Source organism: Varroa jacobsoni, unplaced genomic scaffold, assembly GCF_002532875.2.
Source record: "Varroa jacobsoni isolate VJ856 unplaced genomic scaffold, vjacob_1.0 scaffold_109, whole genome shotgun sequence".
Taxonomy (NCBI): Eukaryota; Metazoa; Arthropoda; class Arachnida; order Mesostigmata; family Varroidae; genus Varroa; species Varroa jacobsoni.
Window position 1 is genome coordinate 159,329 of NW_019213011.1, and position 24,600 is coordinate 183,928.

Genomic DNA, 24,600 nt, shown 5'->3' on the forward strand with positions numbered 1-24,600 from the left:
TCAACTCGGTCTATTCAATTTTTTACTCAATCGTCACAAACCCGTTGGCAATATGAGTTCGCTTCTCTAAAAGACGAGACCTACACATTGAGCAGCGTATGCGCTGTGCTTGTTTCGTACGTCACTTCCGGTAACAGCCACCGTAGCAGCTTTATAGTCAAAGTTTTCGGCGATCACCGCACTGTGCAATCATTCTGTGTCTGTTCTGTCTCATTAATCCATATTATCATTCCCTTTATTTTGTTGCGATGTTTCTGTCATCCGATTACTAGCAGAGCATAGCACGACGGCGGGGACAGAAGGTTCCACGGAGATCATCCCCGAAATCTGATTTCGATCTGATCTGATCTGCTACATTGACGACAAGCGTATAGCGAAAAACGGCGGACGAACGAGTACGCCATGTCTGAAGCAGCCACCTGAAGAAATATACATTCGGTGACATATAGATCGGTCGTGAAGCTCAGAAAGAGTTCAGCTCGGCGATCGACCCAAATGACAGCGCGCTTTTAGAGCGTAGAGTGCCCTAAGTCCCAGCAGTTAGTTCGTATCATTGTATCTATTTTTTTCTTGTTTGCTCCTGAAATAAGTTCTTAGGATAGCGCAGTTGCGATATAGTAGTTCCGTTAAGGCACTGTCTGGCAAGCTGATCAGGTAGAAAATTTTGAACAAGCCCTTCTACCTCCGATGCGTGTCAACTTACATATAGTTACGTGAATAACGGTTCTATTCAACTATAAAACGGGAGATTAATGCTAACCAGAGGAGACGTAATATCGGAGCGGTATATAATCCGTTTGATTCATTAGCAGCATAAGTAGAATAAGATGCTAGGTCCAATTTGAGATTTGTTACAAACCGAAAATTTTGATTGCACCTTGCTTCTAGGATTATATTTAAATAAAAATAGAAATTTGGCTAATTTTTTTTTCGCGTGCACGATATGCAAATGTCATTTCTTCATAATATGATCATCAGTCACAGCTGTAATTCAAAACATAAATTATTAATTAGTTATTTGAGGAATAGTCCTTGTTTTTTTTTCTTATTTACATCTAACATTTGTGTCAAAGTGTCGCCCAAGTGTAAACAAATCTTCGGAAACCATATTCCAAACGGTTCGGAAAAACTTAAGAGGTGATATTCGCTCCTCCGTAGGAGGACCATGCATCGAAAACCTAGGTGTAAATCTATTGTGAATCTTCCGATGTGCTTCACGAAACTTTTCTCTGGATCTTCGTTAGAAGTCGCAATTTTGGGCAAATAAAAAAAAAAACGCGTTTTTAGGTTTGATCAGACTTGTCGATTGTAGCCAATTTTTACTTATATTTCGAAAACGACATGCGGTTTTTCGCTAAAACGAGTTTGGTGTTTTATTATAGAGCACGGAATCTAGAAGCAGGAGCAGCGGGTGAACATGGATTTAGCGAAAGATCTCAATACGGATCTGCATCATCGACTTTAGTTATGATCTTATTCTCACTGCTACATACTTACGACTGACGTAACTCTCGATGATTCGCTTTTTAACGAGTTTAAAAACAATAAAATCAAATGGCTGAAGGTCATAACTTCCATCAAAGGCGTCAGCGTTTAGGGCTAATAGGGCCGAAAATAAGTGGCACCTAAAGGTGCCTTAACAAGTTCTGCATTATTACACCATGAACAAACTAAACCATGAGATTTCGTAATTGTATCACGACTAATCATTGCCGTGAAAGGATAACGAAAGAAGAACTCTTCTTCTAGCGAAGGCGTCACTGATGACTTTTTTTTTTCTTATTAAGCCTGTCGCCGAGAGCGAAAAGAAAATTTATATTGTGGTGTATATTTAAATAATGAAGCTTGATGAAACAGAACAATTTTACCGCGTCACTCCGAAGGTTACCTTGGCGTCTGCACGTAGTTACCTTTTAAGCGGCAACAAATTGTTCAAATGGGATCTTCTTCCCTTTGTCAAACGGAAAGCAAAACGCTAATGAAGGCAACGCCATTGACAGCTGCGCACCCCTCAGCAGATGGTAAACGCCTAACGAAATAGGATAAACGGGTTGTCCCGAACAAAACGAGAACGGTCTTTAGATGAACAAATCGTCACCAGAAAAGTAAGAACATCTAATTGTATATCATTTTCATATAATGGAAGATTTGCATTAATCTATATCTGAGAATACAAGTCGACTAAGACGGTTCAGCGAACGACTGCGATAAGCTCCTGGCGGCTCCACATCTTTAATCTTTGCTGATTTGCCTTGCATGTATTTTTTGATACGGCCCGTTGTGCTACTACATTTCGTAAACTTCTACCTACCTGTTTTTTTTTCCTGATGGCCGTTCCCGTTGCGTCTGGCCGCGATCGCACCGGTGACGAAATTTTGTCACCGGATGAGCTGTAGAGCCAATGGCAGTCGACGACCGCAGCGGCAGTACGGCATTACCTCAAAAGCGCTGAAAAGCACCACTTACTATCTATGTCTGGCGTTTAACAAACGAACGAGTGTGGATTTATACGAGTCGGATATAAGAAACGATGTCAAAGTGTGTCTAAACAAAAGTCGCCGAATTTAATAAGCGTTGGCATATCCAACTAATATGTGCCGGCTATACATATCACAAAGCGTTTGCTTCAATCAGAGGCAATGCAAGGACCCCAGAGTGTTTCGTTAGATAGTCGCTGGACGTACCCTCGATGCAGCGTGGTTGACAAAGCCAGACCCGAATTGTCAACAACCCTTTCAATGGTTCTCGCCTGCTTGGGCTAAGGAAAGACGGCGGACGCGTAGCCCACTGCAATTGTTTTACTTCACTATTAAAAACGATAGTGCTAATGCATATTGACGTATGGGCGGTTACCTTTCGTCATTGTAAGTCGAACAGCACCGCAACAAAGGAAGCCCCCAGGAGCAACTCAAACTAGACGGGTCATTTTAGGACTGAAAGCTGTAGCAAGCGACGCAGATGGCAGAGCTGAGATCCGGGGAGACAACAAACGTCTGCAAGTAAGAACTCAATAGACAAAGTCTCCCAATTCGTTTGCGTAAATTTGTCAGATAGTCACTCCAACGATCCTTCTTTTACCATGCGCAACTTGCGTGACTTTCTTTTATGTCTTTCTAGGCGCGGTGTGATACCTTGCTCAAGTTCCGACATAACGCATATCAAGCTAGCCGATCTACAGTAGACGCATGTATTGGATAGACAACGTCCGTTTGTTATCATGACGTTCTGTTCGTCGCAGAACATAACAAACAAATTCTCTTACGCTCGCTTTTTTTTGCCCCAATCTGTGACGCGCACATGTACTAATATGACACAAACTCACGGCAGTGTGCAAGCCACTTATCGAAGAAGGTCCAGCACCAAAGCAAGATCTGATAAGACACTACTTTGGCTGTTAGTCTGATAGCCCGGAGTCCGATGTTTCTATTTACTTTATTGTATTATGATCAATTAAACGTTAACCAGCGTTGCTGCCACCATCGATAGTCCACAGAACACGCCTACAACGTATCGACATAATGTGGGATTTGTGGACGAACCCAACAGAAGAACGTCGAGTTAAGTTCGATGACGCACTTTTCTCTACGGGAGTCCGATGGGCGTCCACTAGCGCCGCGGGTATCGCCTGGCGTAACACTTGGCGATTTTGGACGACTCGATCTGTGTGCTTGCTACTATCACCAGTGTTGCCCTGTTTCAATTGATCCTATTCTTGCTGAGTGCTATTCTCCGAGCAAAATCCGTCGCCGACCACACGTGGTAACATTGCCAACGCTGCCAGCGTGTTGTCCACACGTTTTACAGTTCAGCGCTGGTTGAGCACTACTTCAGCTGTCCGATAGCTGGACGTCGTCTGAATGAAGCGAAAATCTGAATTTACGGGTGAGCTGATGTTTTCAATTAATACCCTGGAATATGTCGAAAGTTTTGTAATAAATTTGCATTTATTTTCTGCTGCAAATGGCACATCAAAAAAATCAATGAAGCTTTGCTTGGAAACGCATTGGACCTTTGCCACTATCGACGAGATTAAAGCACTGCATAATTTTTTAATGTTATCTGTAATACTGTGTTTTTGAGACGCTGTTTTATGCGACCGTGGAGCGAGGCTCGAGTTATTTTCCCATTCCATTCATTTTTTCCCCAACTGTCAACACAATTTTAGCGGATAATACGTTGATTGAAGATAGATAGCAGTACTATCTTGCGTCGCGTACGATAACCTGTGGCATATGTGTACGAGTAAAGAGAAACATTTATACGACATATTGCCGCTTAAGCATAGCCTTAGATGTTACTTAAAATGGCTAATTTGAGATGTATAAATTTTGATTTGAAATAGTTGTTCGGAAATAACGTCAGCCGCTGTGCACTCCGCGTAAATCAGCGATCATCAGCTTTCCTACTCCCTTTTATGTGAACACGAAAAAATTCTTCTAGAAAATGGCCAGTGTACCTTTTTTAGAGTGAAAATTTTTTTGCACACGAAGAACAAATTGAAAAATCTACGCCCCCAGATCCTGGATAAACGTGAACCTAAGCTGATGCCAATGGACTTGGAATAATTTACGTGGTCAATGAATTCAGTTCTGACGCGCAAACGCAATGCTAAACTTGAGGGGTATCGGCACAATGATAACACAATGATAATTGTGCGCGTGCGGCCGTCGGAGAAGTCAAGCTTGAAAATTGCGTTATCTATGGGACGAGCGCAAGGATCATTGGTACTTCAATACAAACATTAAACTATATCACACACAAGATGGTGGACGACACATGGCTCCATTTTATGTTCGATTCATTTGTTCGTATCATTGTTTTTGTCTATCCGCGCTTGACAATATGAATGTGGAAAAGTCACAGAAACTAAACACATAGGCTAGCATCTCATTATGCTGTAAATGCTCGATCCAGCGTCTGCATAATTAATACTCCTGCCCGTTCGTACAATCATCAGATCCACTTACCGCTGATAACGTAATCAGCTGCAGCTGTAGACGACATGAGTGGCCAAAAACTAGTCCATCTATATATATATATATATATATATATAGCTCCCTGTTAATGGGCCAGCCGTCACCTACATGTTTATCCATCGCCAAGACGCGGTTTATAATATTATGTCACAATCACAATTAGTCACAATCAGCTTTTCGGGCTGTTGAGATTGTGTCTGCACGATTCTACGATATGAAGCGATCACAGCTAACGCACAAGCCTATATAGGGCACGCGCAAAAACCTACGTGCAGTATATGTAGGGGGAGGCATACATATATGTATGTTCGCACGATTTTACAATGGGAATGGCGAATTTTTAGAACGGCACGAACGAGCGGAACGCTATAACATAAACACACGTCTAGTATCCTGCGTTACATCGCTCCGAATAAAAGGTACAAGTATTTGCACACATCTTTTTAATTAATACCGAACACATCAATGCACAGGCAGTATAGCGTTGCATAATTGTAATTTGTAACAAGTGACGACGAGGGTGAACGTTAAGAGGTACTATAGCTGGCCAAATGGGGAGTGAGTGATACCCCTTTAATATCGTTTGCGCTTCCCTATGTAGTCATGTAAATAACCCCGTGTCTTCTCTTGACGGCATTTCTGCTGCCATTCGTTTCCATTCTTTAAGAGTCCACTGTTTATGTTTTCTGTCTTGAAATCTTCATTGGTTAAGAGGCTGTCATACGTAATCTATACTCTATCGAGTGAGAGTAGTAGTATGAACAGATAGAATTATCACCCTGTCACTCGGTGAAGGACAGATTTCATTGAGCGATCTAAATAGCTGGTATTATTGGATATATAGCTGAATCGAGGCAATCGGCGGTTCACTATTGCCGTGTTGGAAGTGGGCGACGAACGAGGACGCTGGGCGCACGTAGAGACGACAGAACCCAGCATGTGCTGATTCGCCAACACGATAGATTTGCAACGCTGGATATGAAACTGACCCAAACTAGTTGCTCGTCGTTGCGAGCTGGCTCCACTATTGCTACGTCGTGTCAGCTTCCACTGCCGACCGAATTTCTCTTCTTTACCTGCCTTTCAGCCAAACAAGCGTACGCACACAAAGGGCAACAGCCTCCTGTTTTTAAAAATAGGACTAAGAACGAGCAAATCCTCAATTCCTATAAGAAATGTCGAGTGGCGAGCAGACGACGTTGAATTTCGGAAGGATGAACAGGTAGAAGTTGTTTGTGCAGAAGCATTACATGAAGGAGATATGGAAGCCCTGATGAGTGACCCAAGAGAAAAGGGGTAGCTAAGTTTCATAGAGATACCGTTGTTGAGGCAAGGCAGCGGGAATATCTCTGTTGACAGCCAGGCAGTCGTGCGGAGTGACGCCTGACGTATAAATCTGTAAAAAAAAAAAAAAAAAAAAAAAAATGCTGCAGATAGCAAATATCCGTTGAGAAACACAAACACCCCATGGCAATGGGAAACGTTATGAATTGCTCGTGCGATTTGTTGTGTTTTGTAATGGCTAAGCTGCGTTGTCGTTCCATGCGTTTTTCTGCTTAAGTGCTACGGCATGATGGATGAATAACCGGATTCGTGACAATGTGGACGAGCAGATGAGGATAGCCGCATTTAGTTATTATAGGAGGAAAACAAATAAATATCATAACAAACAGTAGTGTATAACTGTGAGACAGTGATTTTCTTTCCAAATCTTTAATAAAATAGCAGTAACATTGGGCCTACTATCAGGTGGATAGTAAGAGATGAAATCCATATGATAGAGAGGACATCTCAGTTGAGGTATTTTTCCATTACGAAGAAACTGCAATATTAAGATAATAAAAATTGTTACGGAATATCTTCGTTAATAGCAAAAATTCAGGTATAAGATCGCAAATGTAGCCTTCTTTCGCCCTTTTGCCCCGGATCGATATTGAGCTTTTTTTAATATATACTATACAAACTAGGTGTACAACGAACATTTTATAGAGAAAATGTCCATTATCAGTGATGCCTAGATACATACAGGGATGCTTAAATAAATACCTACATATATATATATAGACAGTGGGGATAATATGTTAGTTTCCAATACAATTTTGCGGTAACAGAGAGTAAAGACCAGCATCAGGCCCGATTGACTAGCCACATCAGGTTGCCCCGTAATAGGTGCGCAGATAAATAGCCCTTAATCAGGATAACAATAATTTCTTTTACATGGCTAGAAAAAACTACTTGTGAAAGCCGTGCCATCAGTGGCTGAATGGCTATCTCATAGGAAAGCATCGGGCTAAGGAAGCCATTTGCTATAGAATGAATCTTACGCTAAAAAAGAACTTTATAGAACAGGACATTGATAAGCGATGTTGACCGCAAAAATGCTTGTTTATAATAGGATAGGCACAAGAAATTAATTGCTTTTTTCGGTGTAAATATGAAAAAAGGTAGGGTAAAAATAACTACAGTATAGTCCTTTTTGAAATAAGTGTATAACTTTTAAGCTCTTGACAATGGCAAGGGCGAAAGACATATTTGCAATACGACCACCGACTGCCCTAGCGGCTAATCAAATTAGATATTAATATAAAAAAAATAACAAGAAAAAATATCCGAGTTGAACATTATTCATATTTATAATTTTTTTTTTTTAACAACTACACGGTCACTGCATTTTTAGCATAATAAAAAAAAACACGAAAAGGTGTTTCAAGTTCGACTAAAATGCGACTTCTTTACCCTATTTTATACGGAATAAGCGTAAAGTCGCTATTAGGGCTAAATATACTTTTACACTATCCATATATATTGCATAGTTTACTTCACCATCTTCGTAGCGACATACCTACCCGATGTAGAAAAGTTCCCGCCATAATCGTTGACAGGTCCTGCCTAATCTTTGCGTCACCATTCCGCAGCCTTCAGCGCACGTAAACCCCGGAACTGGAATAGTTGAAAGTTTTAAAAAAAAAACTTAAGAAACAAAACATATATGTAATACTTCGTTTAAAGTGTTCTATCTGCTAGTCTAGAAAAGGAACTACACGATCATGTCTCGTAATAGACATTCAGATTAATACGAGCCAGATCGTGTATTAAAACTATCAAGTGACAACGCTGTTTCTACACAATTTCTATATACGGACACTGAATTAGTCATCTGTCGTTGCTGACAACTTTCGTGCTGTTCGACTGGAAACCGTATGAAGTACGTAAACAATTAGCCGTAAACTGTAGAATCAATGATCATTTTGAGATAAAACGAATTGAGACAGGTATGTCTGTTGCTCGTGTTTTTTGTCCGATACCTCGACCATTAGACATCACTCCACACGGCTAGATCCGAGCGTAAAACACAATGTGCCTACGTTCGGAGCTCTATCTAGACTATCACGTATCTCTAAGCTTTACGGGCAAAGAGATCACCGCTGGGCTATTTAAAGCGATTTTAGACGACGATTGGAGTCGCAACTTTAACTTTACTCGAATCAAGAAATATGCCTTACTATTAGCCTCACCCTTTGCTTTGTTACTTCCTATTTGAGAAAGCTTGTGTACTCCGAGAGCTGCTAAGCGTGTTTTTTTAAAAACCTTTTCTATAGAAAAACTACAAAAAAATTTAAAAAAAAACTCTGCAATGTTCTCCCTTAAAAAATTTATAGACTATAGTCAGTTTGATAAACTTATTCCAGTTTGTTTGTATCCAATCCAATCAAATTGTAGTATTTGAAAAGAAATATATAATATAGAAATAAATAAACGTAAGCTTAGTTTGATTAGGGTTAATGAGAAGAGTTTGAACAAAAGAATTGATTTTAGAAGAATCTCAGCGGTATGTCAAAAGCTTTGGTATAATTTTCTAATTATCCATCAAAATTTTTGGTAATTTGTTTTAATATGCTAGCTAAATATGTTTCGAAATGAAAATATTTATTTTTAACTTGAATTACTTTAATATCAATGCGTCGCTATTGCCCCTCCTGTTTATCTAAATAGACCGTATTATATGTGAATCGTATCCTGTACCATTTGTCTCTGTTTCGAAGGCTGGCTTGACTGGAATTGATACTGCAACAGTAAGTATCTGCCTGGCGCCACGACGGTTAGCGTAAAACGTTTTTAGCTTAAATTGTCGCGTCATATTCGGTATGGCAGCGTATTTACGTATGGATGCTTGTGAGTTCCGGATAAACCTTGTTGAGGACAAGAAAGAAAGCCTGAATCGCATAATCTTTCTCAGAGTCATGATGTTCATGCAAAAACATATTGAAAATTTCTTGTTTAAAGGGCGCTTTGTTGCCCTGTCGTCGGCGCACCTCGTAACGATAACTGAACTATTACCAATGACACAACCTCTTTATCAGTGTACGAACGCTGATAACAAACCTTTAATAAAGACGTGTATACTAACGTAAATCTTAATAGTAGATGTATAAGATAAACGTGTCCGTTTAAATCAAATACTATTCGATAGCCAGTTAACGTGGATTGCCAGTAATAGTTATACGTACGACATTTTAGAAAACCCTTCCCTCTGAACGACTCTACCTTCTACCGTAAACGGTGCAAGATCGGTTCTAATATGCAGTTGAATCGATCATACTGAATATGGAAGCCAACTACCAACATAAGATATCTATTAAAATCTAGAGGAGTAACATATGTCTTTGATAATGTACGACCGCCTGTAGATCAGATCAAAAAGATTATTCCCCAGGTGAGATTCGAACTCACAATCTCAGCATTGCTCACGGCGACTGCCACATAAGTACCGCGCGTTAACCAATTACGCCACCGGGGATACTACGACGGCGGCGTCGAGATCTGATTAATGACCAGAGATTTCTATCGAGAAATTGATATTGGCACAGCACAGAGATGAGCAGACCTTCAGTTAAAACAAAAACGATCAGGTCACAACACAATGACAGCTGCGGGTCGTTTTGCAGAGGAAAAATGGCTGAAAATGTTATGGCTGGTGTTGTTTCAATGCATTCTCAAAATGTCTTCCAACACATTTTGTTATGATACATTGCAATACGGTTAATCAAATACTGTTACTTATAATGGCCTTCCGGTCTTTCCCATTCATCAACATCGATTGTCTCTAGACAAGTACGTTCACAGAATTAAGTTGTCCGACGATCTTTATTTATTTATTTTTTTTGCAGTATCTGTAATGCTAACGATGTACATATTGTTGGCGATGTTAGCAGGCTCAGCTGATTACAACTTTTGTTGCGATAATAAAATAGGTTAATGTTTTTGCCCAGGTGTATTTTTAAATGGTTTTATCGCAGCTTGTTAAAACGCTTTAGTTTCTTGGTATTCTAGGTTCTCGAACTGTGTCGAAGTTTTTCCAGCCACCCAACAAACTGGGTCTAACCTGTAAAGAATATTTAAAGTATGATATTTCAGTACTTTTTGATCAAATTTTTTATCAAGCTTGTCTTGCTGTCGCCAAGATAGATTCGTATAATGCCTTGTTTAGCCAGGGATGTGCATGCTACTTATAAGTGTTTAAAAACAAGTTATCGATAAATGTACCGAACCTTGTTCAACTTGTCCATCAGTAACTTGAACATCTTGAATCAGTGTGTAGTGTACTCGGAACCGTGTACATTTAGCACGGGTATAGTGCTGATAGCCAGCCATCTGATATGCTTCAAATGATGTTTTCTGTACTGTTAGCAAGGTAAAAACACAGGTGGCATAACACTTGATTGTATTTGGTTACCTTGGCTGAATCTATATGTATCGTCCCTGCTTTTCATTTTGAGGATGGTTTGATACATTTCCTGTTCAACGCCAAAAACTGCCACCCAATTGGGTCCGTCGAGTACAGCGTTCTGTTTTATCGGACAAAAATGATGCCACCGCCATTGTTCGAGTATTTCTGCGTGTTATGTTTTTTTGATGGCTCACATACGCTCAGTCGGGTGGACCATGCGATTCCACGTCTAAATATAGAGGCGCTGGACTAATTCTACAAATGCTAAAATACCAAGTTGCTATTGTGACGTTTTTTTTTGTCACGTTTTCTCTGAAGCTCGATTCTTCACCCCCAGTGTTAATGCTTAAGTCTACTACTGTATGTGACATTGGCAAAAGATTTCACTGTGGATTCTTTACGACAACTTACATTTACTTCTAAAATGTATGCTGGGCATTAAAAAAATCTTATAATACACACACACACACACACACACACATGTCAACAGCTAAAGTGAACAGCTAAAGCTGCAAAAAATTATCAATCTTCTCAATAAATAATATAGCATTAACGAGATATATGTTCGGCAATACCAAATACAATGATGCATGTTCTAAATTATCGCACAACATCTGACATATCAGAATATACGGGGATTTCAGAGCTATGTTCGACAACGTTATAAAGGTTAATGGGCATATTTCGTAAGCGGTCAAAGCGGCACTCGTTTTCGCAAAGTAATCCCGAAGACCGTGATAAAAATAGGATGTATACTTTAGGTTGTACAAAATGCACTGGGGTACCTAAATGCACACACCGATCTCGCTCTCACCGACGGGATTTATTCCTTCCGGAGCGTTTTGCATTTTTGTAAAAATTTTGTAAAATAAGTAGCATATACATATGGTGCCGCTATCGCATTGTGGATTTACAACGAATTTCGAACGACAGAATGGTCACGGAATAAGATCGAATAATATTCGTAGTAGGGAATGCGTCCAGCTCGCCGAATAGCCCATAACGTCTTTAGCTGACGTTCGGCCCATCCTCTCGTATTAAACTACGCTGCAAAATCTCGTTTTGAGCAGAAGCGATTGATCTTGCATTATGTGTTTGAGAAATTAATGAATAATCTTCATAGTTGTGTCAGCGTGTTCGAACGTTGGCAGTAGCGTATACGAGACACGCATACATAATTCATTCGTTCGTTGGCACGTTCTTAGCTAGTTACGACTGTCGAAAATAATCCCTTGGATAAAGGAGATTTTGTATTGCATATATAAATAGATAACAGGATTTTACTCGTCGAATCTTTGCCCTATAGCAAAATTTATTACACACTTTTAAACAAGTGATCACCTCACTTTCCTGATACAGTGGCTGATGTGGGCTGCGTTCTGCCATTGAGATCACATTGTTGCTAATACTTAAATGAACAACAATAGACTATTATGTGTACAGTCAGCTTTATTTTATCAGTAAGCTTTCTCTGATCTCAAAAATAGCCGGGCCGACTAGCCGGTCTATCTAGGAGATGCGTTCAACGGACTAGAGGTTAGCCTCGTTTGGGCTCCCTGTTCGTCTGGATCGGTTGTTTAAACTATTTGATAGAATGAAAGCCTTTACAAAGCTTGATATGTAATTATTCGGATTCTGGTTCACATGCCGCCCTCAAACATGGTGTTCTATAGCTTGCGTTCTGCTAGAGACGAGGTGTGACCATAGGAGATTTCGAATCCAGATCTCACGTCACTGAGATCAGTAAACGAGCATCTGTGCAGTGCACTCTTAATGGGAAGAAGTATATGACAAGGAACGTTTCTTTTCCTAAATTACGTTGTCGTTGTATCAGTAGGATATTTTCTTAGCCCAACTAAATTAGCGGTTGGAAGGCTACCAATTAGAGAATCTAACGCCTAGCTTCCAGGCGTCCACAACTTTGGTGCGATTTGCCCCAGTGGGCTGGCATATACTGTGCACTAGCCCATTGCACCGGTAAAACATTTCCTATAATATCGAATTTGTTACAGCAAAGCTAGCGTCACTTGATGAGCCAGGATTGCGTAGCTGAATGAAAAAACATCGATTTCAAGTTGAAGGCAATATGTTTTCACTGGTCGAACTTGATTGTCACCTTGTTATAGGACAGTCGAAGTGTGGAAATGAGAACAACGGCTTAAGCATCATTGGTGAGCCTTCCGTTTAGGAACTCCCTTTAAACGAAACATAGTGTATTTTACAAGCAAGTTAATGAATAACTCGATAAAATCGACCGTACTTTAGCGTACACGATAATAGACCTTACCGGACTAGGCCACATCTAACTCACCAGGATCAGCGTCAGCGATCGAGGACTGTTACTGAATAGTATCGTTTTACACTAATCTTAGATCATCATGTACAATTACATGACTAGTTTCGATCATCGCCGGATTGGAAATCGTACCTATGAAATACTCAGCACAACTCTACGACGGCCCAAAGTACAACAATAGCACTTCAGCTTAGGTTCGTCAGGGTAATTTGTTAAACACTAACTCGCCGCTGGCAGAATGGCCTGACTCCAGCTTCTCAGAGGCCCAGGTCATGAAAAAGCGCAATCTACCTAAGAGTCATTGCCCATAGCAACGTAAATTTTAGTTCCATCAACAAATCTTGCACGTGCGTTACACTGAGCTCAAACATTGCAGCCTTCGTTTTGGTAAAAATCGACGAAAATGTCCGCTAGTCGAGTTGCCTTCCGTGGCCTGCCTCGTTCTCAATCAATGATAAACCGACGAATTATCTACTAATGCAAGCGCGCAAATGATAATGACTGTCGACGCACACGGTCCATTTACGGACCGCAAGAATATGGCAAGCGAGAAGCCTCGTGCTTGCCTTATTCGTACAATCTATAGATTTTAAAGCGGACCGAAAGCTTTATACGATCGTTACGGATGGTGACTTCGCGATGATGCTTCGTTGAATAGGTGATAACATCGCGAGATAAAACAACAAAAAATACCTTGATAATAACTAACATAGAACATATATGAACGTTGCACATCATCTCGTATCGTAAAATACAGGAACGCCACTAGTCTCTCTGGGGAGGATTTATTAAATATTGAGCAACTGCAACTCGGGTGGCTCACAGGATAGTCGCCAGCGAGACCGTTTGGCTTGGCTAGGCATCATCGCCAGGTTATTGTGTGACCGACCCCACGATGGGCGTTATGCAATAAAACGTATCCGAATAGTAACAATAGTCCTGTAATTATCGATAACGATAGACATCGGACCACTGTCGAAAATTTTAGCAAAACGCTCAGTTGGAAGCGATATCGGCAACAGGACGATTTGCCCAGGTGAGAACGCAGTTAAATACTGTTTAATGTCATCCGCGGCCTCTTCGACGCTATCAACTAACCACGAAGTTGAAAGACGACACAAGAAGCACGAGGCCAACGTCAGACTGGGCTAACTTAATTCACCGTCAAGATGGTCGGACAACGATTTCTTCTGTGTGAGTCGCGACATTTCGTTGAGAACTAGTTACCGCAATCAGAACGGCGAACTCTGTGATACATCAGACAATAATGAATTCCCTACTAATTAGATAATTTGTCTTTGTACTGCAGCAGTATCTTTAGATTACTGCGTAATAACTCAATACCGGTAGACTACGTATTCGGAACGATCGTCTGAAGCTTTACGGTAGACTAGCACAATGGTCGAACGCCATGTAGTACGCGATAAGCAATCCGATTCGGCATCATCGGCTGCGCATACTACCAGGATTGAGTATGCAGCTAGACGGATGGTTTGAAGATGTTCTTTGAACGACACCGGCGCGCTTGTAGGCTACATCCCACCCTACAGGCCCCCACCTGCTCCCCCCCGTCATGGTAAACCTCTGAGCGTGCAACCGAGTTGCTAGCGCACCGCAGCCTTTGGAAAAACACACGTCTATCCCGTAATACGATCAACATATCTGTGAAAGACACCGATGTACATACGATCGCACAGCGACCCGCTACGATACGGCCGATAACAACGGACGCAACGACGATGAAGCATTATATCGCTCGCTTACTTGAAACGCTTGCAAAATGGCTTGTATCTCTCACGTGACGTCTGCGCCTTTTGCCTGAACAAAAATGCTCGACAGAACTGATTTGTTGCTGACGATGACTTTTTATTGCAATCAATGAAGCTCGCTGCACATCAAAACGATACTGACTGGCAGCTTTGAACAGGCGGTGAAATACATTTTACAGTACATATTTAGCCTCACGAAAAAAAAAAACGAAGGTGCTTTTTATATACAGTAGACATTAGCCACTGTTGAAACGTGTTGCCTATGTCCAACGTGAGAAATAATTTATCTGGGCAGAAAAGTAATGCCGGTATCTTCAAGCACTTCATCACATGATATAATCTCTCAATGATATAAATATGCAATCAAGCAACGGCAGTTTTTTGGACGGATCAGTTTGTAGGCATGAGCTATAGATTTTCTTTGTAGGTTCCGGACGGCGTACTTTAATGTTGAAGAGGTGTTATTTTGTTTTTTTCATTTAGTTTCTTGAATGATTTAGATGGATGTACGTGGAACGATATTTTATATACAGTTGATTTAGATTTAATTTTTGATGGCATACACTACTTACGTACAATTTCCATATGATTTGTTAGCTAATTATTTCTATTACGGCTAAACGTTTCTGTATATTGGCGAGCAAGAGCAATGCGAGTGTCCAACGCACTCTTATCATTAGCGCGGCTCTATGATGCACTATGCCAAGCGATCTGTAATAATGACAATTTAGCGGAAAACAGCTCTACGTTGTGTTTCTCTTTTAAAACAAAAAATAAGAAGAAGAAAAAAGGAAAATACCTTCATAGAGAAGGAGATAAAAAATACGTACAAAGTAAATTATAGGCGTCGTAACCCTTTACGGTCGGATCGTGTTCAAGGCGATTAGGGGTGGCTGGTGCAGCGATATCTCACTGCGTTTCAAACGGTTAGCTGGATTTCAGGATTTGAGGGATGAGCGCTATCTTCACGAACAAAAATCACATCCAAGGTGACGCAAGTGCTTTTAACTCAACTAAATGAAGGGGGCAATTTGAAGCGCGCCGCGACAGGTGGAGCTACGAAGATATTGGCTGGCCGTATGGCATATCAAGTCACGAAGCTAGAGATAAATTTCACGTTATCTCTATTTTAACAGATTTTTCTAATATAAAACTAAGACTTCGTCAGGGATGAATCTGGCAAATGAACGTAATTGGAAAATGTCTGCTAGACAAAAGCGGGTATTACTCACATGTTCAAGCATTTAGGACTGCGAAGCTTATACGCCCGTATCTGGCTTTGCGACGGTTTCCGTCTTTGAAACTTAAGAAGATAATCCGGACTGGGAGTCTACACTCTATGATAAGATACCGGGCATTGCTACAACATAATTACGTATGCCGTTTATGTTTGCATCTGAAGAAAATTCGCCACGGTAGCTAACGTTAACGTGAGTCTACGCCTATGCATAATATGGTTACGTGTTTAATATATCTCCGTCGCTGTGTGGACACCGGCGAATTTATGACGTTAGTGGACTGAATCTGCTTTTTTTTTTTTTTCGTCATACAAGTTACTAATCAATTTTTTTTCTAACTCGCAGTATAAATTTCTGCTTGATTCGTATTCGATTCATAGGCCGCAACCAGCACGAACCTTAAACATACCGATTAAAAGCTATCCTTCTTCCGAGACAGATCGCCCCCCGTACAAACATGTTACCAACATGTCGCATACATACCAACAGTGGCAGCTATCGGTCTGTATGTGACATGGCCAGATCCCGACTTGGACGCTGCCACTTAAATCTTGGACAACTTTTGCATTAAACATGATTTTCAACTTTTCGTTCCCACACGCAAGACGATAAGGGATAATCGCCACCAGGAACTATTAATCGACGGGCCCTCTAGACAGAGATATAAATTGATTTTAGCTGTCAAAAAGTAAATGGGTTTTCGATGGGCACTTTTATGAGGAAGGTCGAGTAAGCATCGCTCTTCTTTATCCTGCCGTCGCCGCGTTTCGGTTCAATCTCGTCATCAAGGTAGAACCAATTAAGCACTGGGCGTCCGTTTTCTGCACATGGTAACATGAACAAATCTCGCGCCGAAACGTACACGTGGGTGCTGAGGTGGCAAGCATACCCCTCAAAACAGGCTGACACAACTGTGGAAACAGCAGGAACGCGTTGAAGTTTGTGTTGTTCGATAAGCGTTTACGGGAGCGAAATTACGCCGCCATTTTGCGGCGGTTCCCTAAATCACTGTCGGTGAAGTACACGGGTAAGGGTCATTTTTGTGCAACTAGCTAACGTAGAAAGAAAGCTTAATGCGATTTCTGGTCGGTCAGCCAAGAAGCTTCTCACAAACGATGATACTTTATTGTGCCCTCATTTCGCATATGTAATTCTTAAATATGTACATTTTGAGTTGAATACTTCAAAACAAAAGATGATAGAATTAAGTTTTCCTCGAATTCGTTACTACTCGCTGCTAATGCGATGTGATTAACACCGACCTTGCACGTTCGACGGAAATCGTGGTTTAACCTGAAACTCGACAGGCGACAATTGTCTGTTAACTTACTCGACAACTAACGTTAGTCTCAACTATAGCAAACGGTAACTCAAAATAGGGCATTTTTCTGATTTTTTTTTGCTTTCAATGAACCGCTAGCAGCATATACAGTAAGATGTTAAGAATATAAGCTAAAAATAATCACAGAAATTACTGGTTTCTCGAAATGCGGAGCACCAAGCTACGATACCGTCTGCCGGCTACAGCAGCGAGGCTTCGGTCGCGGAGCCATCACATTGCCACACAGTTAAATGTCCTTTACATGTCCTAATCCCATTACACATTTTAAATTATCTAAGAATGCTGCGTTTTTCACACTGTTCTCGTCAGCGTCGACTAGTTCTCCTTTGTTGATTTTTGAGGCGCGACTTCGACTTAGCGTCACATAGGCATTTATCTGGCAACAGGACTAGAAACTCCTGCGCTTGTTCGTTAACGTAAAGAGGATTGAATCATTATTATGTCCAGTGACGTAAATGAGGATAAAATATTTGAACTGATCCGTATTTTGGCTTCCGTAGACGTGGGCAATATTTATTCCTCAGGATAAATATAGATAAACGTTTGTACATTTACAATTACTTACATATTAACAAAGGATATCTACGCTTCTCATGATTGTTTTTTGTGCGGACCACAATTTCGTCTCTCGTTGGCTGGGATCTCGTTTTGCTTTTTTCGGGCCTTTTTATTCGGGTCTATGGAGCAACGGTAGCGTTTCTAGTCGTAGCGGCTATCCATTTCACGGCCAGTTTCGCTCTTGCCGAAGCGAAAAGGTTGGTTGAATCAGCGCGACGCGCGCTTTAGCAAAGCGACTGAGACTTTACTCCAATGGCAGGCTACTTTGATCTGGCAGGGAAGAGATCGTTTTGATTTAACAACAGTACTAATGTAAATGTTTCTATTTAGCTGTTGTACATTATGCGAGCTCTTATCTTTTCGATTGTTTCTTACTATCGCTCAAATGAAAACCGAAACAAGACGACGCAGTGAATGAGTGCAGGAACGGAGAGACCCGATTCACTGGCACTGCCTTTCTGGCTGCGTACTTAATTTGGTGTAACACGCGTACGCTGACGATTTCCATCGACAACCTTGAACCAGTATTGTTATGTCGTATAAACATCCTATTTGTTAGTAAAAATAAACTTTACAAACATCTGTTTCAGTGTAGAACTATTTTCTGGATGATGTCGAAAGAAATAGAAAATGTGCATTGTGATATAACGTGTGCACGGTTATGCGATCTTGCAAATTGTCTAAGTAGACATATAAGTGTTCGATGGGATGCTGTGAAGCACGGCGGTTCTTATAGGACGCACGGGAGATGATCACGACAAGGAACGACTAATGTCCAACATGACGGGTAGGTCTCATCGGATAAGAGAACATCTCAAGGGCATTCGTTAACAATGCGTTCGCATACTTAATCGTATACATTTAGATTGAAAGGATTATGATTGGATCAATAGACAATGCAGTTCGAGATACGGGAAAACCAGTAGCTAGAAAGTGGCCCAGAGCGAGGCAGCAAAAAAAAAGGCCTAATAATCGACAACGATTTAACCGGCTGCCCAGTCTCGTTGGCTGCGCGGGCTTTAACATCTAACCGATGTTTTTAATTGTTATGCTGCACCGTCCAAGATCATTTGATATATTTGTGACACTTCTAAGAACATCATTTCGTCCGCGTATGTACGTCAACGAGACGAAATAGTATTTAGAGTAAAATGTACGCAATTGATTGATGTGTTACTAATTAGCCTTTGTGTTATTGCTTTGACAGATTTGTGACTGGGTCAAGAGGCACTTATCGCCAACGGAGGAATTTAGCAGTTCTATTAATGTGATCAATAAGCACACAGGATAGAGGGAGTTTGCTTGCTGAAAAACTTACCCGCACTAGAAACAAGTTTAGATTTAGAACAAGAACTTAGATTATACCGCCACGCTCTCTACTCAGCTTTGCCAAGTGTATCATCGCTTGACCCACACGCGGCTTATTTTAGTTAAAAAAAAAACAAACAAACAAACAAACAGCATTCATAGGCTCTAAAGTTAACTTGGCGGAAAATCATGTTTCGAGACGTTATATCAGCACTGGCTGACAAGACGCAAAATGCTTAAACGTAAAGCCAGCCTAGCTAACTTCTGCTAAGTTCTGCGCAAGGTTCAAAATCAGGCTTGAAAATTTACTCAATCTCGGTATTGAGTTCTAATGTAAGGATGATATTTCGGTTGAGAATTTTCGAAAAATACATATAGCTCAGAATTTAATACTTATAAAATTAAGTAATGTCAGTGTTGTGATTAGTTGCTTAGGGCAAAGGGTTGCTGTCCAGTGGGATAGCGTAGAGAACAAGGTTAGGTGTCCAGGGCTACAGAAGGCGCGATTGATGGTACAATGTTTATCTACGGATGCTCTTTATTTAGTCATAATGAAATAAATTCACAAATGGCTCATTTAGCTTTTAAGCTGTACATTTATTACTATTTCACCGGTTTTCCCATCATCTATGAATCGCTGAGAACTATTACTCTGGCATTCCGTTATAAATTACAATTGAAAAACTAAATGTTGAAAATTTTTATCATATCTTCCGTAACGATCGCGTTGTTTTTTAAATTGACAATGATTTTTTAATTAGTGATAATATATCTATTCACAAGTATATTATATGATATATATATCGAAATAAGGAGATTCGTGGCAAGTTTGAATAGCGTTAGGTCCCTTTGTTGGACATGGCTTAGTTTCAACAAAATATTAACCCGAGATTATTAGATCCCTCTTCGCCCCTTTTTATGGATCTCGTTGGATAGTCCACACCTACTACAACGGTATAGCCAGTGTACGACTATCTTGTCCTTTTCGTGCTGCCACCTCACACCGAGTACCCATAGCGCTACGTCTAACAAGAGTACGACGCTGATTTCGGCGTGTCTACCAGAACTAGCTCGTTGAAACGTTTACGAGTTTCAGCCTTATGCTGATGGCTGCTTAGGCTAGAACAAATGAAAGCAGGAAAGCTAGCCTACTAGCCGAAACTTTTACTGCGACAATCTTGTCCGTCAACGTACCATCGTATGATAGTTATAGCTGGCCTTTAGCTTAATGCACCTTGTAGTACATGGATAACTCGACGGTGTCTCGACCTGCGTCTAATGCGTTGCAGACAATAAATCTCCTATGTAAAACGAGGCCAATGCGAACGGCCCGCCCCAACCCATGCCCTAATACAGACAGACTTCAAAGGAAGCCGCGACCAGCCAGCTCATAGAAATACATTTGTATACTCACATAGCTGGACTCGGGCATCGATAACGTCCGCCCAACGATACTCATCGTTACAAGTTCGAGACTTGTTGTCCGTCCTAAAAAAAAGTTCTAGCTTATTCAAAGGTCGCTTTCGTTTCGGCATCTATGTAATGTATGAATAAGGCGCCATAGTATTTCATATGTACAGTTTGTTTCTATGAATCGGAGGAGATTCATTTAGAACTATTGGGGAGCAGCCTAGCGGATCGGAAATGATCTAATTCCAGCCAAATCAAACAGATAGTATTGTGTAATGTAATTTATTAGTAACCAATTGTGCTATAAAACTAGGTAAGTACGTGAAATATTTTTTTGTCATGAACGATCTAACTACTCCGATATCTGTGTAGTTTATTTGTTTGCAGTCTGTTTGGCTTAACTCGACAGACAGCTCTTTTCAACTGATATCGGCGCCTTGTTACTCGGATAGTCACCGCCTTTTGTTCTGCCTGTCGTTCAGGATCATCCATCTATTAAGGCCGCAGAAACTATACCAGTAACAAACGGAATTTCTATTTTACCTGTTTTTTTCTGCCCACGGCTGACTCACGACGGCTCGTATTCTCATAACTCTAGCGTCATGCACTACCTTCATGAACACACGTAGCAACAGACCGCCTAAGGCTGTCCGCGATTCATTGCATGTAACTCTCGCCTTATATAGTCGCAGAGCGTTAATCATAGGGTATAAATAGGAGATGAAATCGTTGAACGAAACCTGTCACTCACAGTTTTTTTTTTTTAACAACAGCGGAACGATGAGTTGCACATACTTGACATTTCTCGAAAATTCGGTTTATGTTCTACCTGTTCTCCAGCCAAAACCACTTGAGTGAGACCAGTGGGGGATGGCTGCAGGAGTCTACAAAACGCTCAGAGGAATGATAGAAAAACAAGAAAACTTACAGATCTGAATAAACTTGCGAAAGTTGACGACTCCACGCACAAGTTACATGATGCATCCCAGACGAGTGGAACACAAAGTAATTCTGTTACTCGTTCCACCATTTTCTGATGATGACGTTATTCTGATTTTTCGGTGACGACGTCGAGAAACGTCAGCCAAATGGACACCGCGCGAAATTTTGCGGTTAATGTGTAAGTTTCTGTACGATTTCAAGCGACAATTCCCATACGGGCAATAGTTTCTGTAATACCTCTACGAAACTGGTTGATGGTTGTCACTTCCTCGTCGAGTCGCTGTTCTGTTGCTCGTTTGGGAAAATGTGGAAGATCCTACTTCGACGCTAGAACTAATACTTCGGCCAGCTGTCCTTTAGTGAAGACATAAGTGAAGTAGGCAAAACTTAAATACCGAACGATGCTGTAAACGATCTTTCTCAAAGAAGGCAAATCTAGCGTTTACGGGATTTTAACCAGAGTTAGCAGTTTTTCAAAGATCATTTCCTGTAGATATTTGCTTTTTACTACATTTTTAAATGTACCGTCTGTTATGAACCACATATTAGAAAAAAAGGCACCCAAAAATTACGTAAAAACCATCGAATGATGACCAGCCTTCCGTTGGGTTGGGTCGGGTCACCTTTTGAACATTTCATTACACTTAGTTTTAGAATCTAAGTTTGCAAAAACTATCAATATCTCAGCACCACAGCAACACAGAAAATGACGGAAGGGCCGAACTAATGCGTAAAATATGGGATTGAGCCACCCTAAATTCAATTTTTTCTAAAAGAACATAATGCTATATCAGGATATTTTAATCCATTTAAACTGTCTGATGATCTAATGTTTAGGTTGATCTACGCCTTAAACAAGATACTTGTTATAGACTGCAATTTCGAAGAAAAGAAGAACTATAATTAGAAAAATAATTTTAATCCCCATTTTGGATAGCGTCCATATTTCGCAACGTTTTGGTAGCTTCCCCCTGTTACACTACATCCAGCTAGCGTACGTTTCGAATACTCGTTATAGAAGATGACCAGTTGTTCGATGGTAAAGCTATTCGCACTTTTTTTTTTTATTTTTACCAAACTTCTATTAATTGCCCCAACGTCTGTCTCTACAGGCAAATATCATGTAAATTTAAGCACTCCTAAGCGTTTCTATTCACTGAATTTATATACATATATATATATTTTTTTATATAGAATACAATTTATCTAATATCGCAGTAGTAGTTGTTGTTGTCACCCGAACGTCGCAATACTTCACTATCAATGAACATAGCCCGAAGTCTCCATCTTCCATAGAAAAGCTTCAGTCTTATTGGCGTTGCTGCACACAACGAGCAGTTAATACCGATGTAAACTATGGGAATCAATGGCTTGCGTGTAGGTTGTAAGCACAGAAACAGTAATGCAAACAGGCTAAACGGAATTGGCAAGTGTGCATGGAGAAAATTACGGCAGAACTAAAGTTGGCCTTCCAGAGAAAAGGGCCGGCGAGCTTGAAAAGTGCGGATATACATGCAAGAAAAAGATATCATTTTCACTAAAGTACTCTATCAGCTGAGCTGTATCATATTTGATTATCGTTATCAATGACTGATGTGCAACTATCGAGACTCTGGTGCAACAAGAAATGGGCGATGTTTCAATGAAAATATACGGACCCATTTAAATTCAACAACGCGACCCGTCACAGAATATGGCTATTGTAGGACACGTCAAAGGAAGCTTTTTTGATCGACTTTGTCCACACAGCGATCGTAACCAATTGTGTGTTCCGTATGAATGACCTAGGACAAATTTTTGATGCACTAATTGGTTGACTGACTAAAGGGTTTGAGTATCGTTCGCTGTAAACGGGACTCTCAGAGCCGTAGCAAGATTTCCTTTCTAAATCTCGTATTTTCTTTCCTTTCCTTTCCTTTAATAAATCTAAAAAAGAACGAAGTGTAGAAAAACTGTTACTGCACAGAGAACTTCACTTGCTCACCAGCATCATTGACTGACATTATAAAAAAACAGGAACGACAGTGGGTCGTATTAGCCCATAATGTATCGAAATCTGGACGACACACACCGTGGGTCATAACTGATTTCTACAGCAGTACGTATACTAGTCGAACTGCACGCCGCGTTACTAGCCCAATACGTCAGTGCCATGTGGGCGCACGTTATTTGGGCGGTCGCGAGGATAGAAACATCGTGCGTCAGAATGCTATTTCTCTAGTGAAAGAATAATAACTTTTGTAATCAAATATGACTCTATTCTGGTTATTATACCTGCATTCTTTCGCTCAGGCACCGGCCAAACGAAAGGTGCCTGTTTACTACTTATGCCAAATGTCGCCGCTAGTTGGTTAAAACAAAAGCGTCCTATTGTTTTCCGTAAATGTCTTATTCGTGGCCAGCTAGCAGCGTTTCTCTACCAGTTCTAATTCGATTTAATGATAATATTAACACTCGACATAGCACGAACTACTACTATCTGTTCCAAGGCATTGTACAATAGCGCCGGTGTGTGTCCATACATTGTAGATCAGCTCATCGGACAATCGTGCAATTATCGCGTGCTGTACGCGGTAAAATAATATGTTGCATGATCAGACCAGTACCGAATTCATCAACGTTAATTGCAATCGCGGCCTGTGTATCTGTATAGATATGATTTTTCGAAAATGTTTAATACGAAAAAACGGGTGTAACGAACGTGGTTTTCCAATGCGCGCAGTTCAAAGCCATAAACACACTGATTTCTATCTGAAATTGCCGCTGCCAGCCTTAAATCTGCATTATGTATTTCATACACGAGCGAGTCATCGGCCGATGCCGGTCTTCCTTCTTCGTCTGGTAATTGTCGAAATGTTATGCTTCTCATTCATCTTCGAACGACTGTGAGCGTCTTCATAGCTTTCCGTTTCTGCTGCCTTACTCCGCAAGTGTTGCTACGTATGCGAAATCAATCCCCACGATTTCAGCTCCGAAAAAGTTTTCAACGGAGCTGCGGCATTCCAAATTTCTGTCGCTTCATTGCTCTCGGTG

The 24,600-nt window shown here is 40.7% G+C and overlaps 1 long non-coding RNA gene and 1 other non-coding gene across 3 annotated transcripts in view; both read right to left on the reverse strand.

The window, feature by feature from the left end:
• Positions 1–2,391: 2,391 nt before the first annotated feature.
• The window catches only part of LOC111265881 (uncharacterized), a 42,000-nt gene continuing 19,791 nt past the window's right edge, over positions 2,392–24,600 (reverse strand). The window contains exons 2-3 of one of the 2 annotated variants that reach the window (XR_015313213.1): positions 7,823–7,916; positions 2,392–6,372 (exon numbers count right to left, since the gene is read on the reverse strand). This is a non-coding gene — a long non-coding RNA (uncharacterized LOC111265881). Of the gene's footprint in view, positions 6,373–7,822; positions 7,917–17,100; positions 17,301–17,914; positions 18,178–24,600 lie in introns of those variants that run through there. The other variant, XR_002683737.2, reaches the window with a different exon arrangement.
• On the reverse strand, positions 9,683–9,774 carry TRNAI-UAU (transfer RNA isoleucine (anticodon UAU)). Its single transcript is given in 2 exon segments — positions 9,683–9,718; positions 9,737–9,774. It is a non-coding gene; the product is annotated as a tRNA-Ile (tRNA).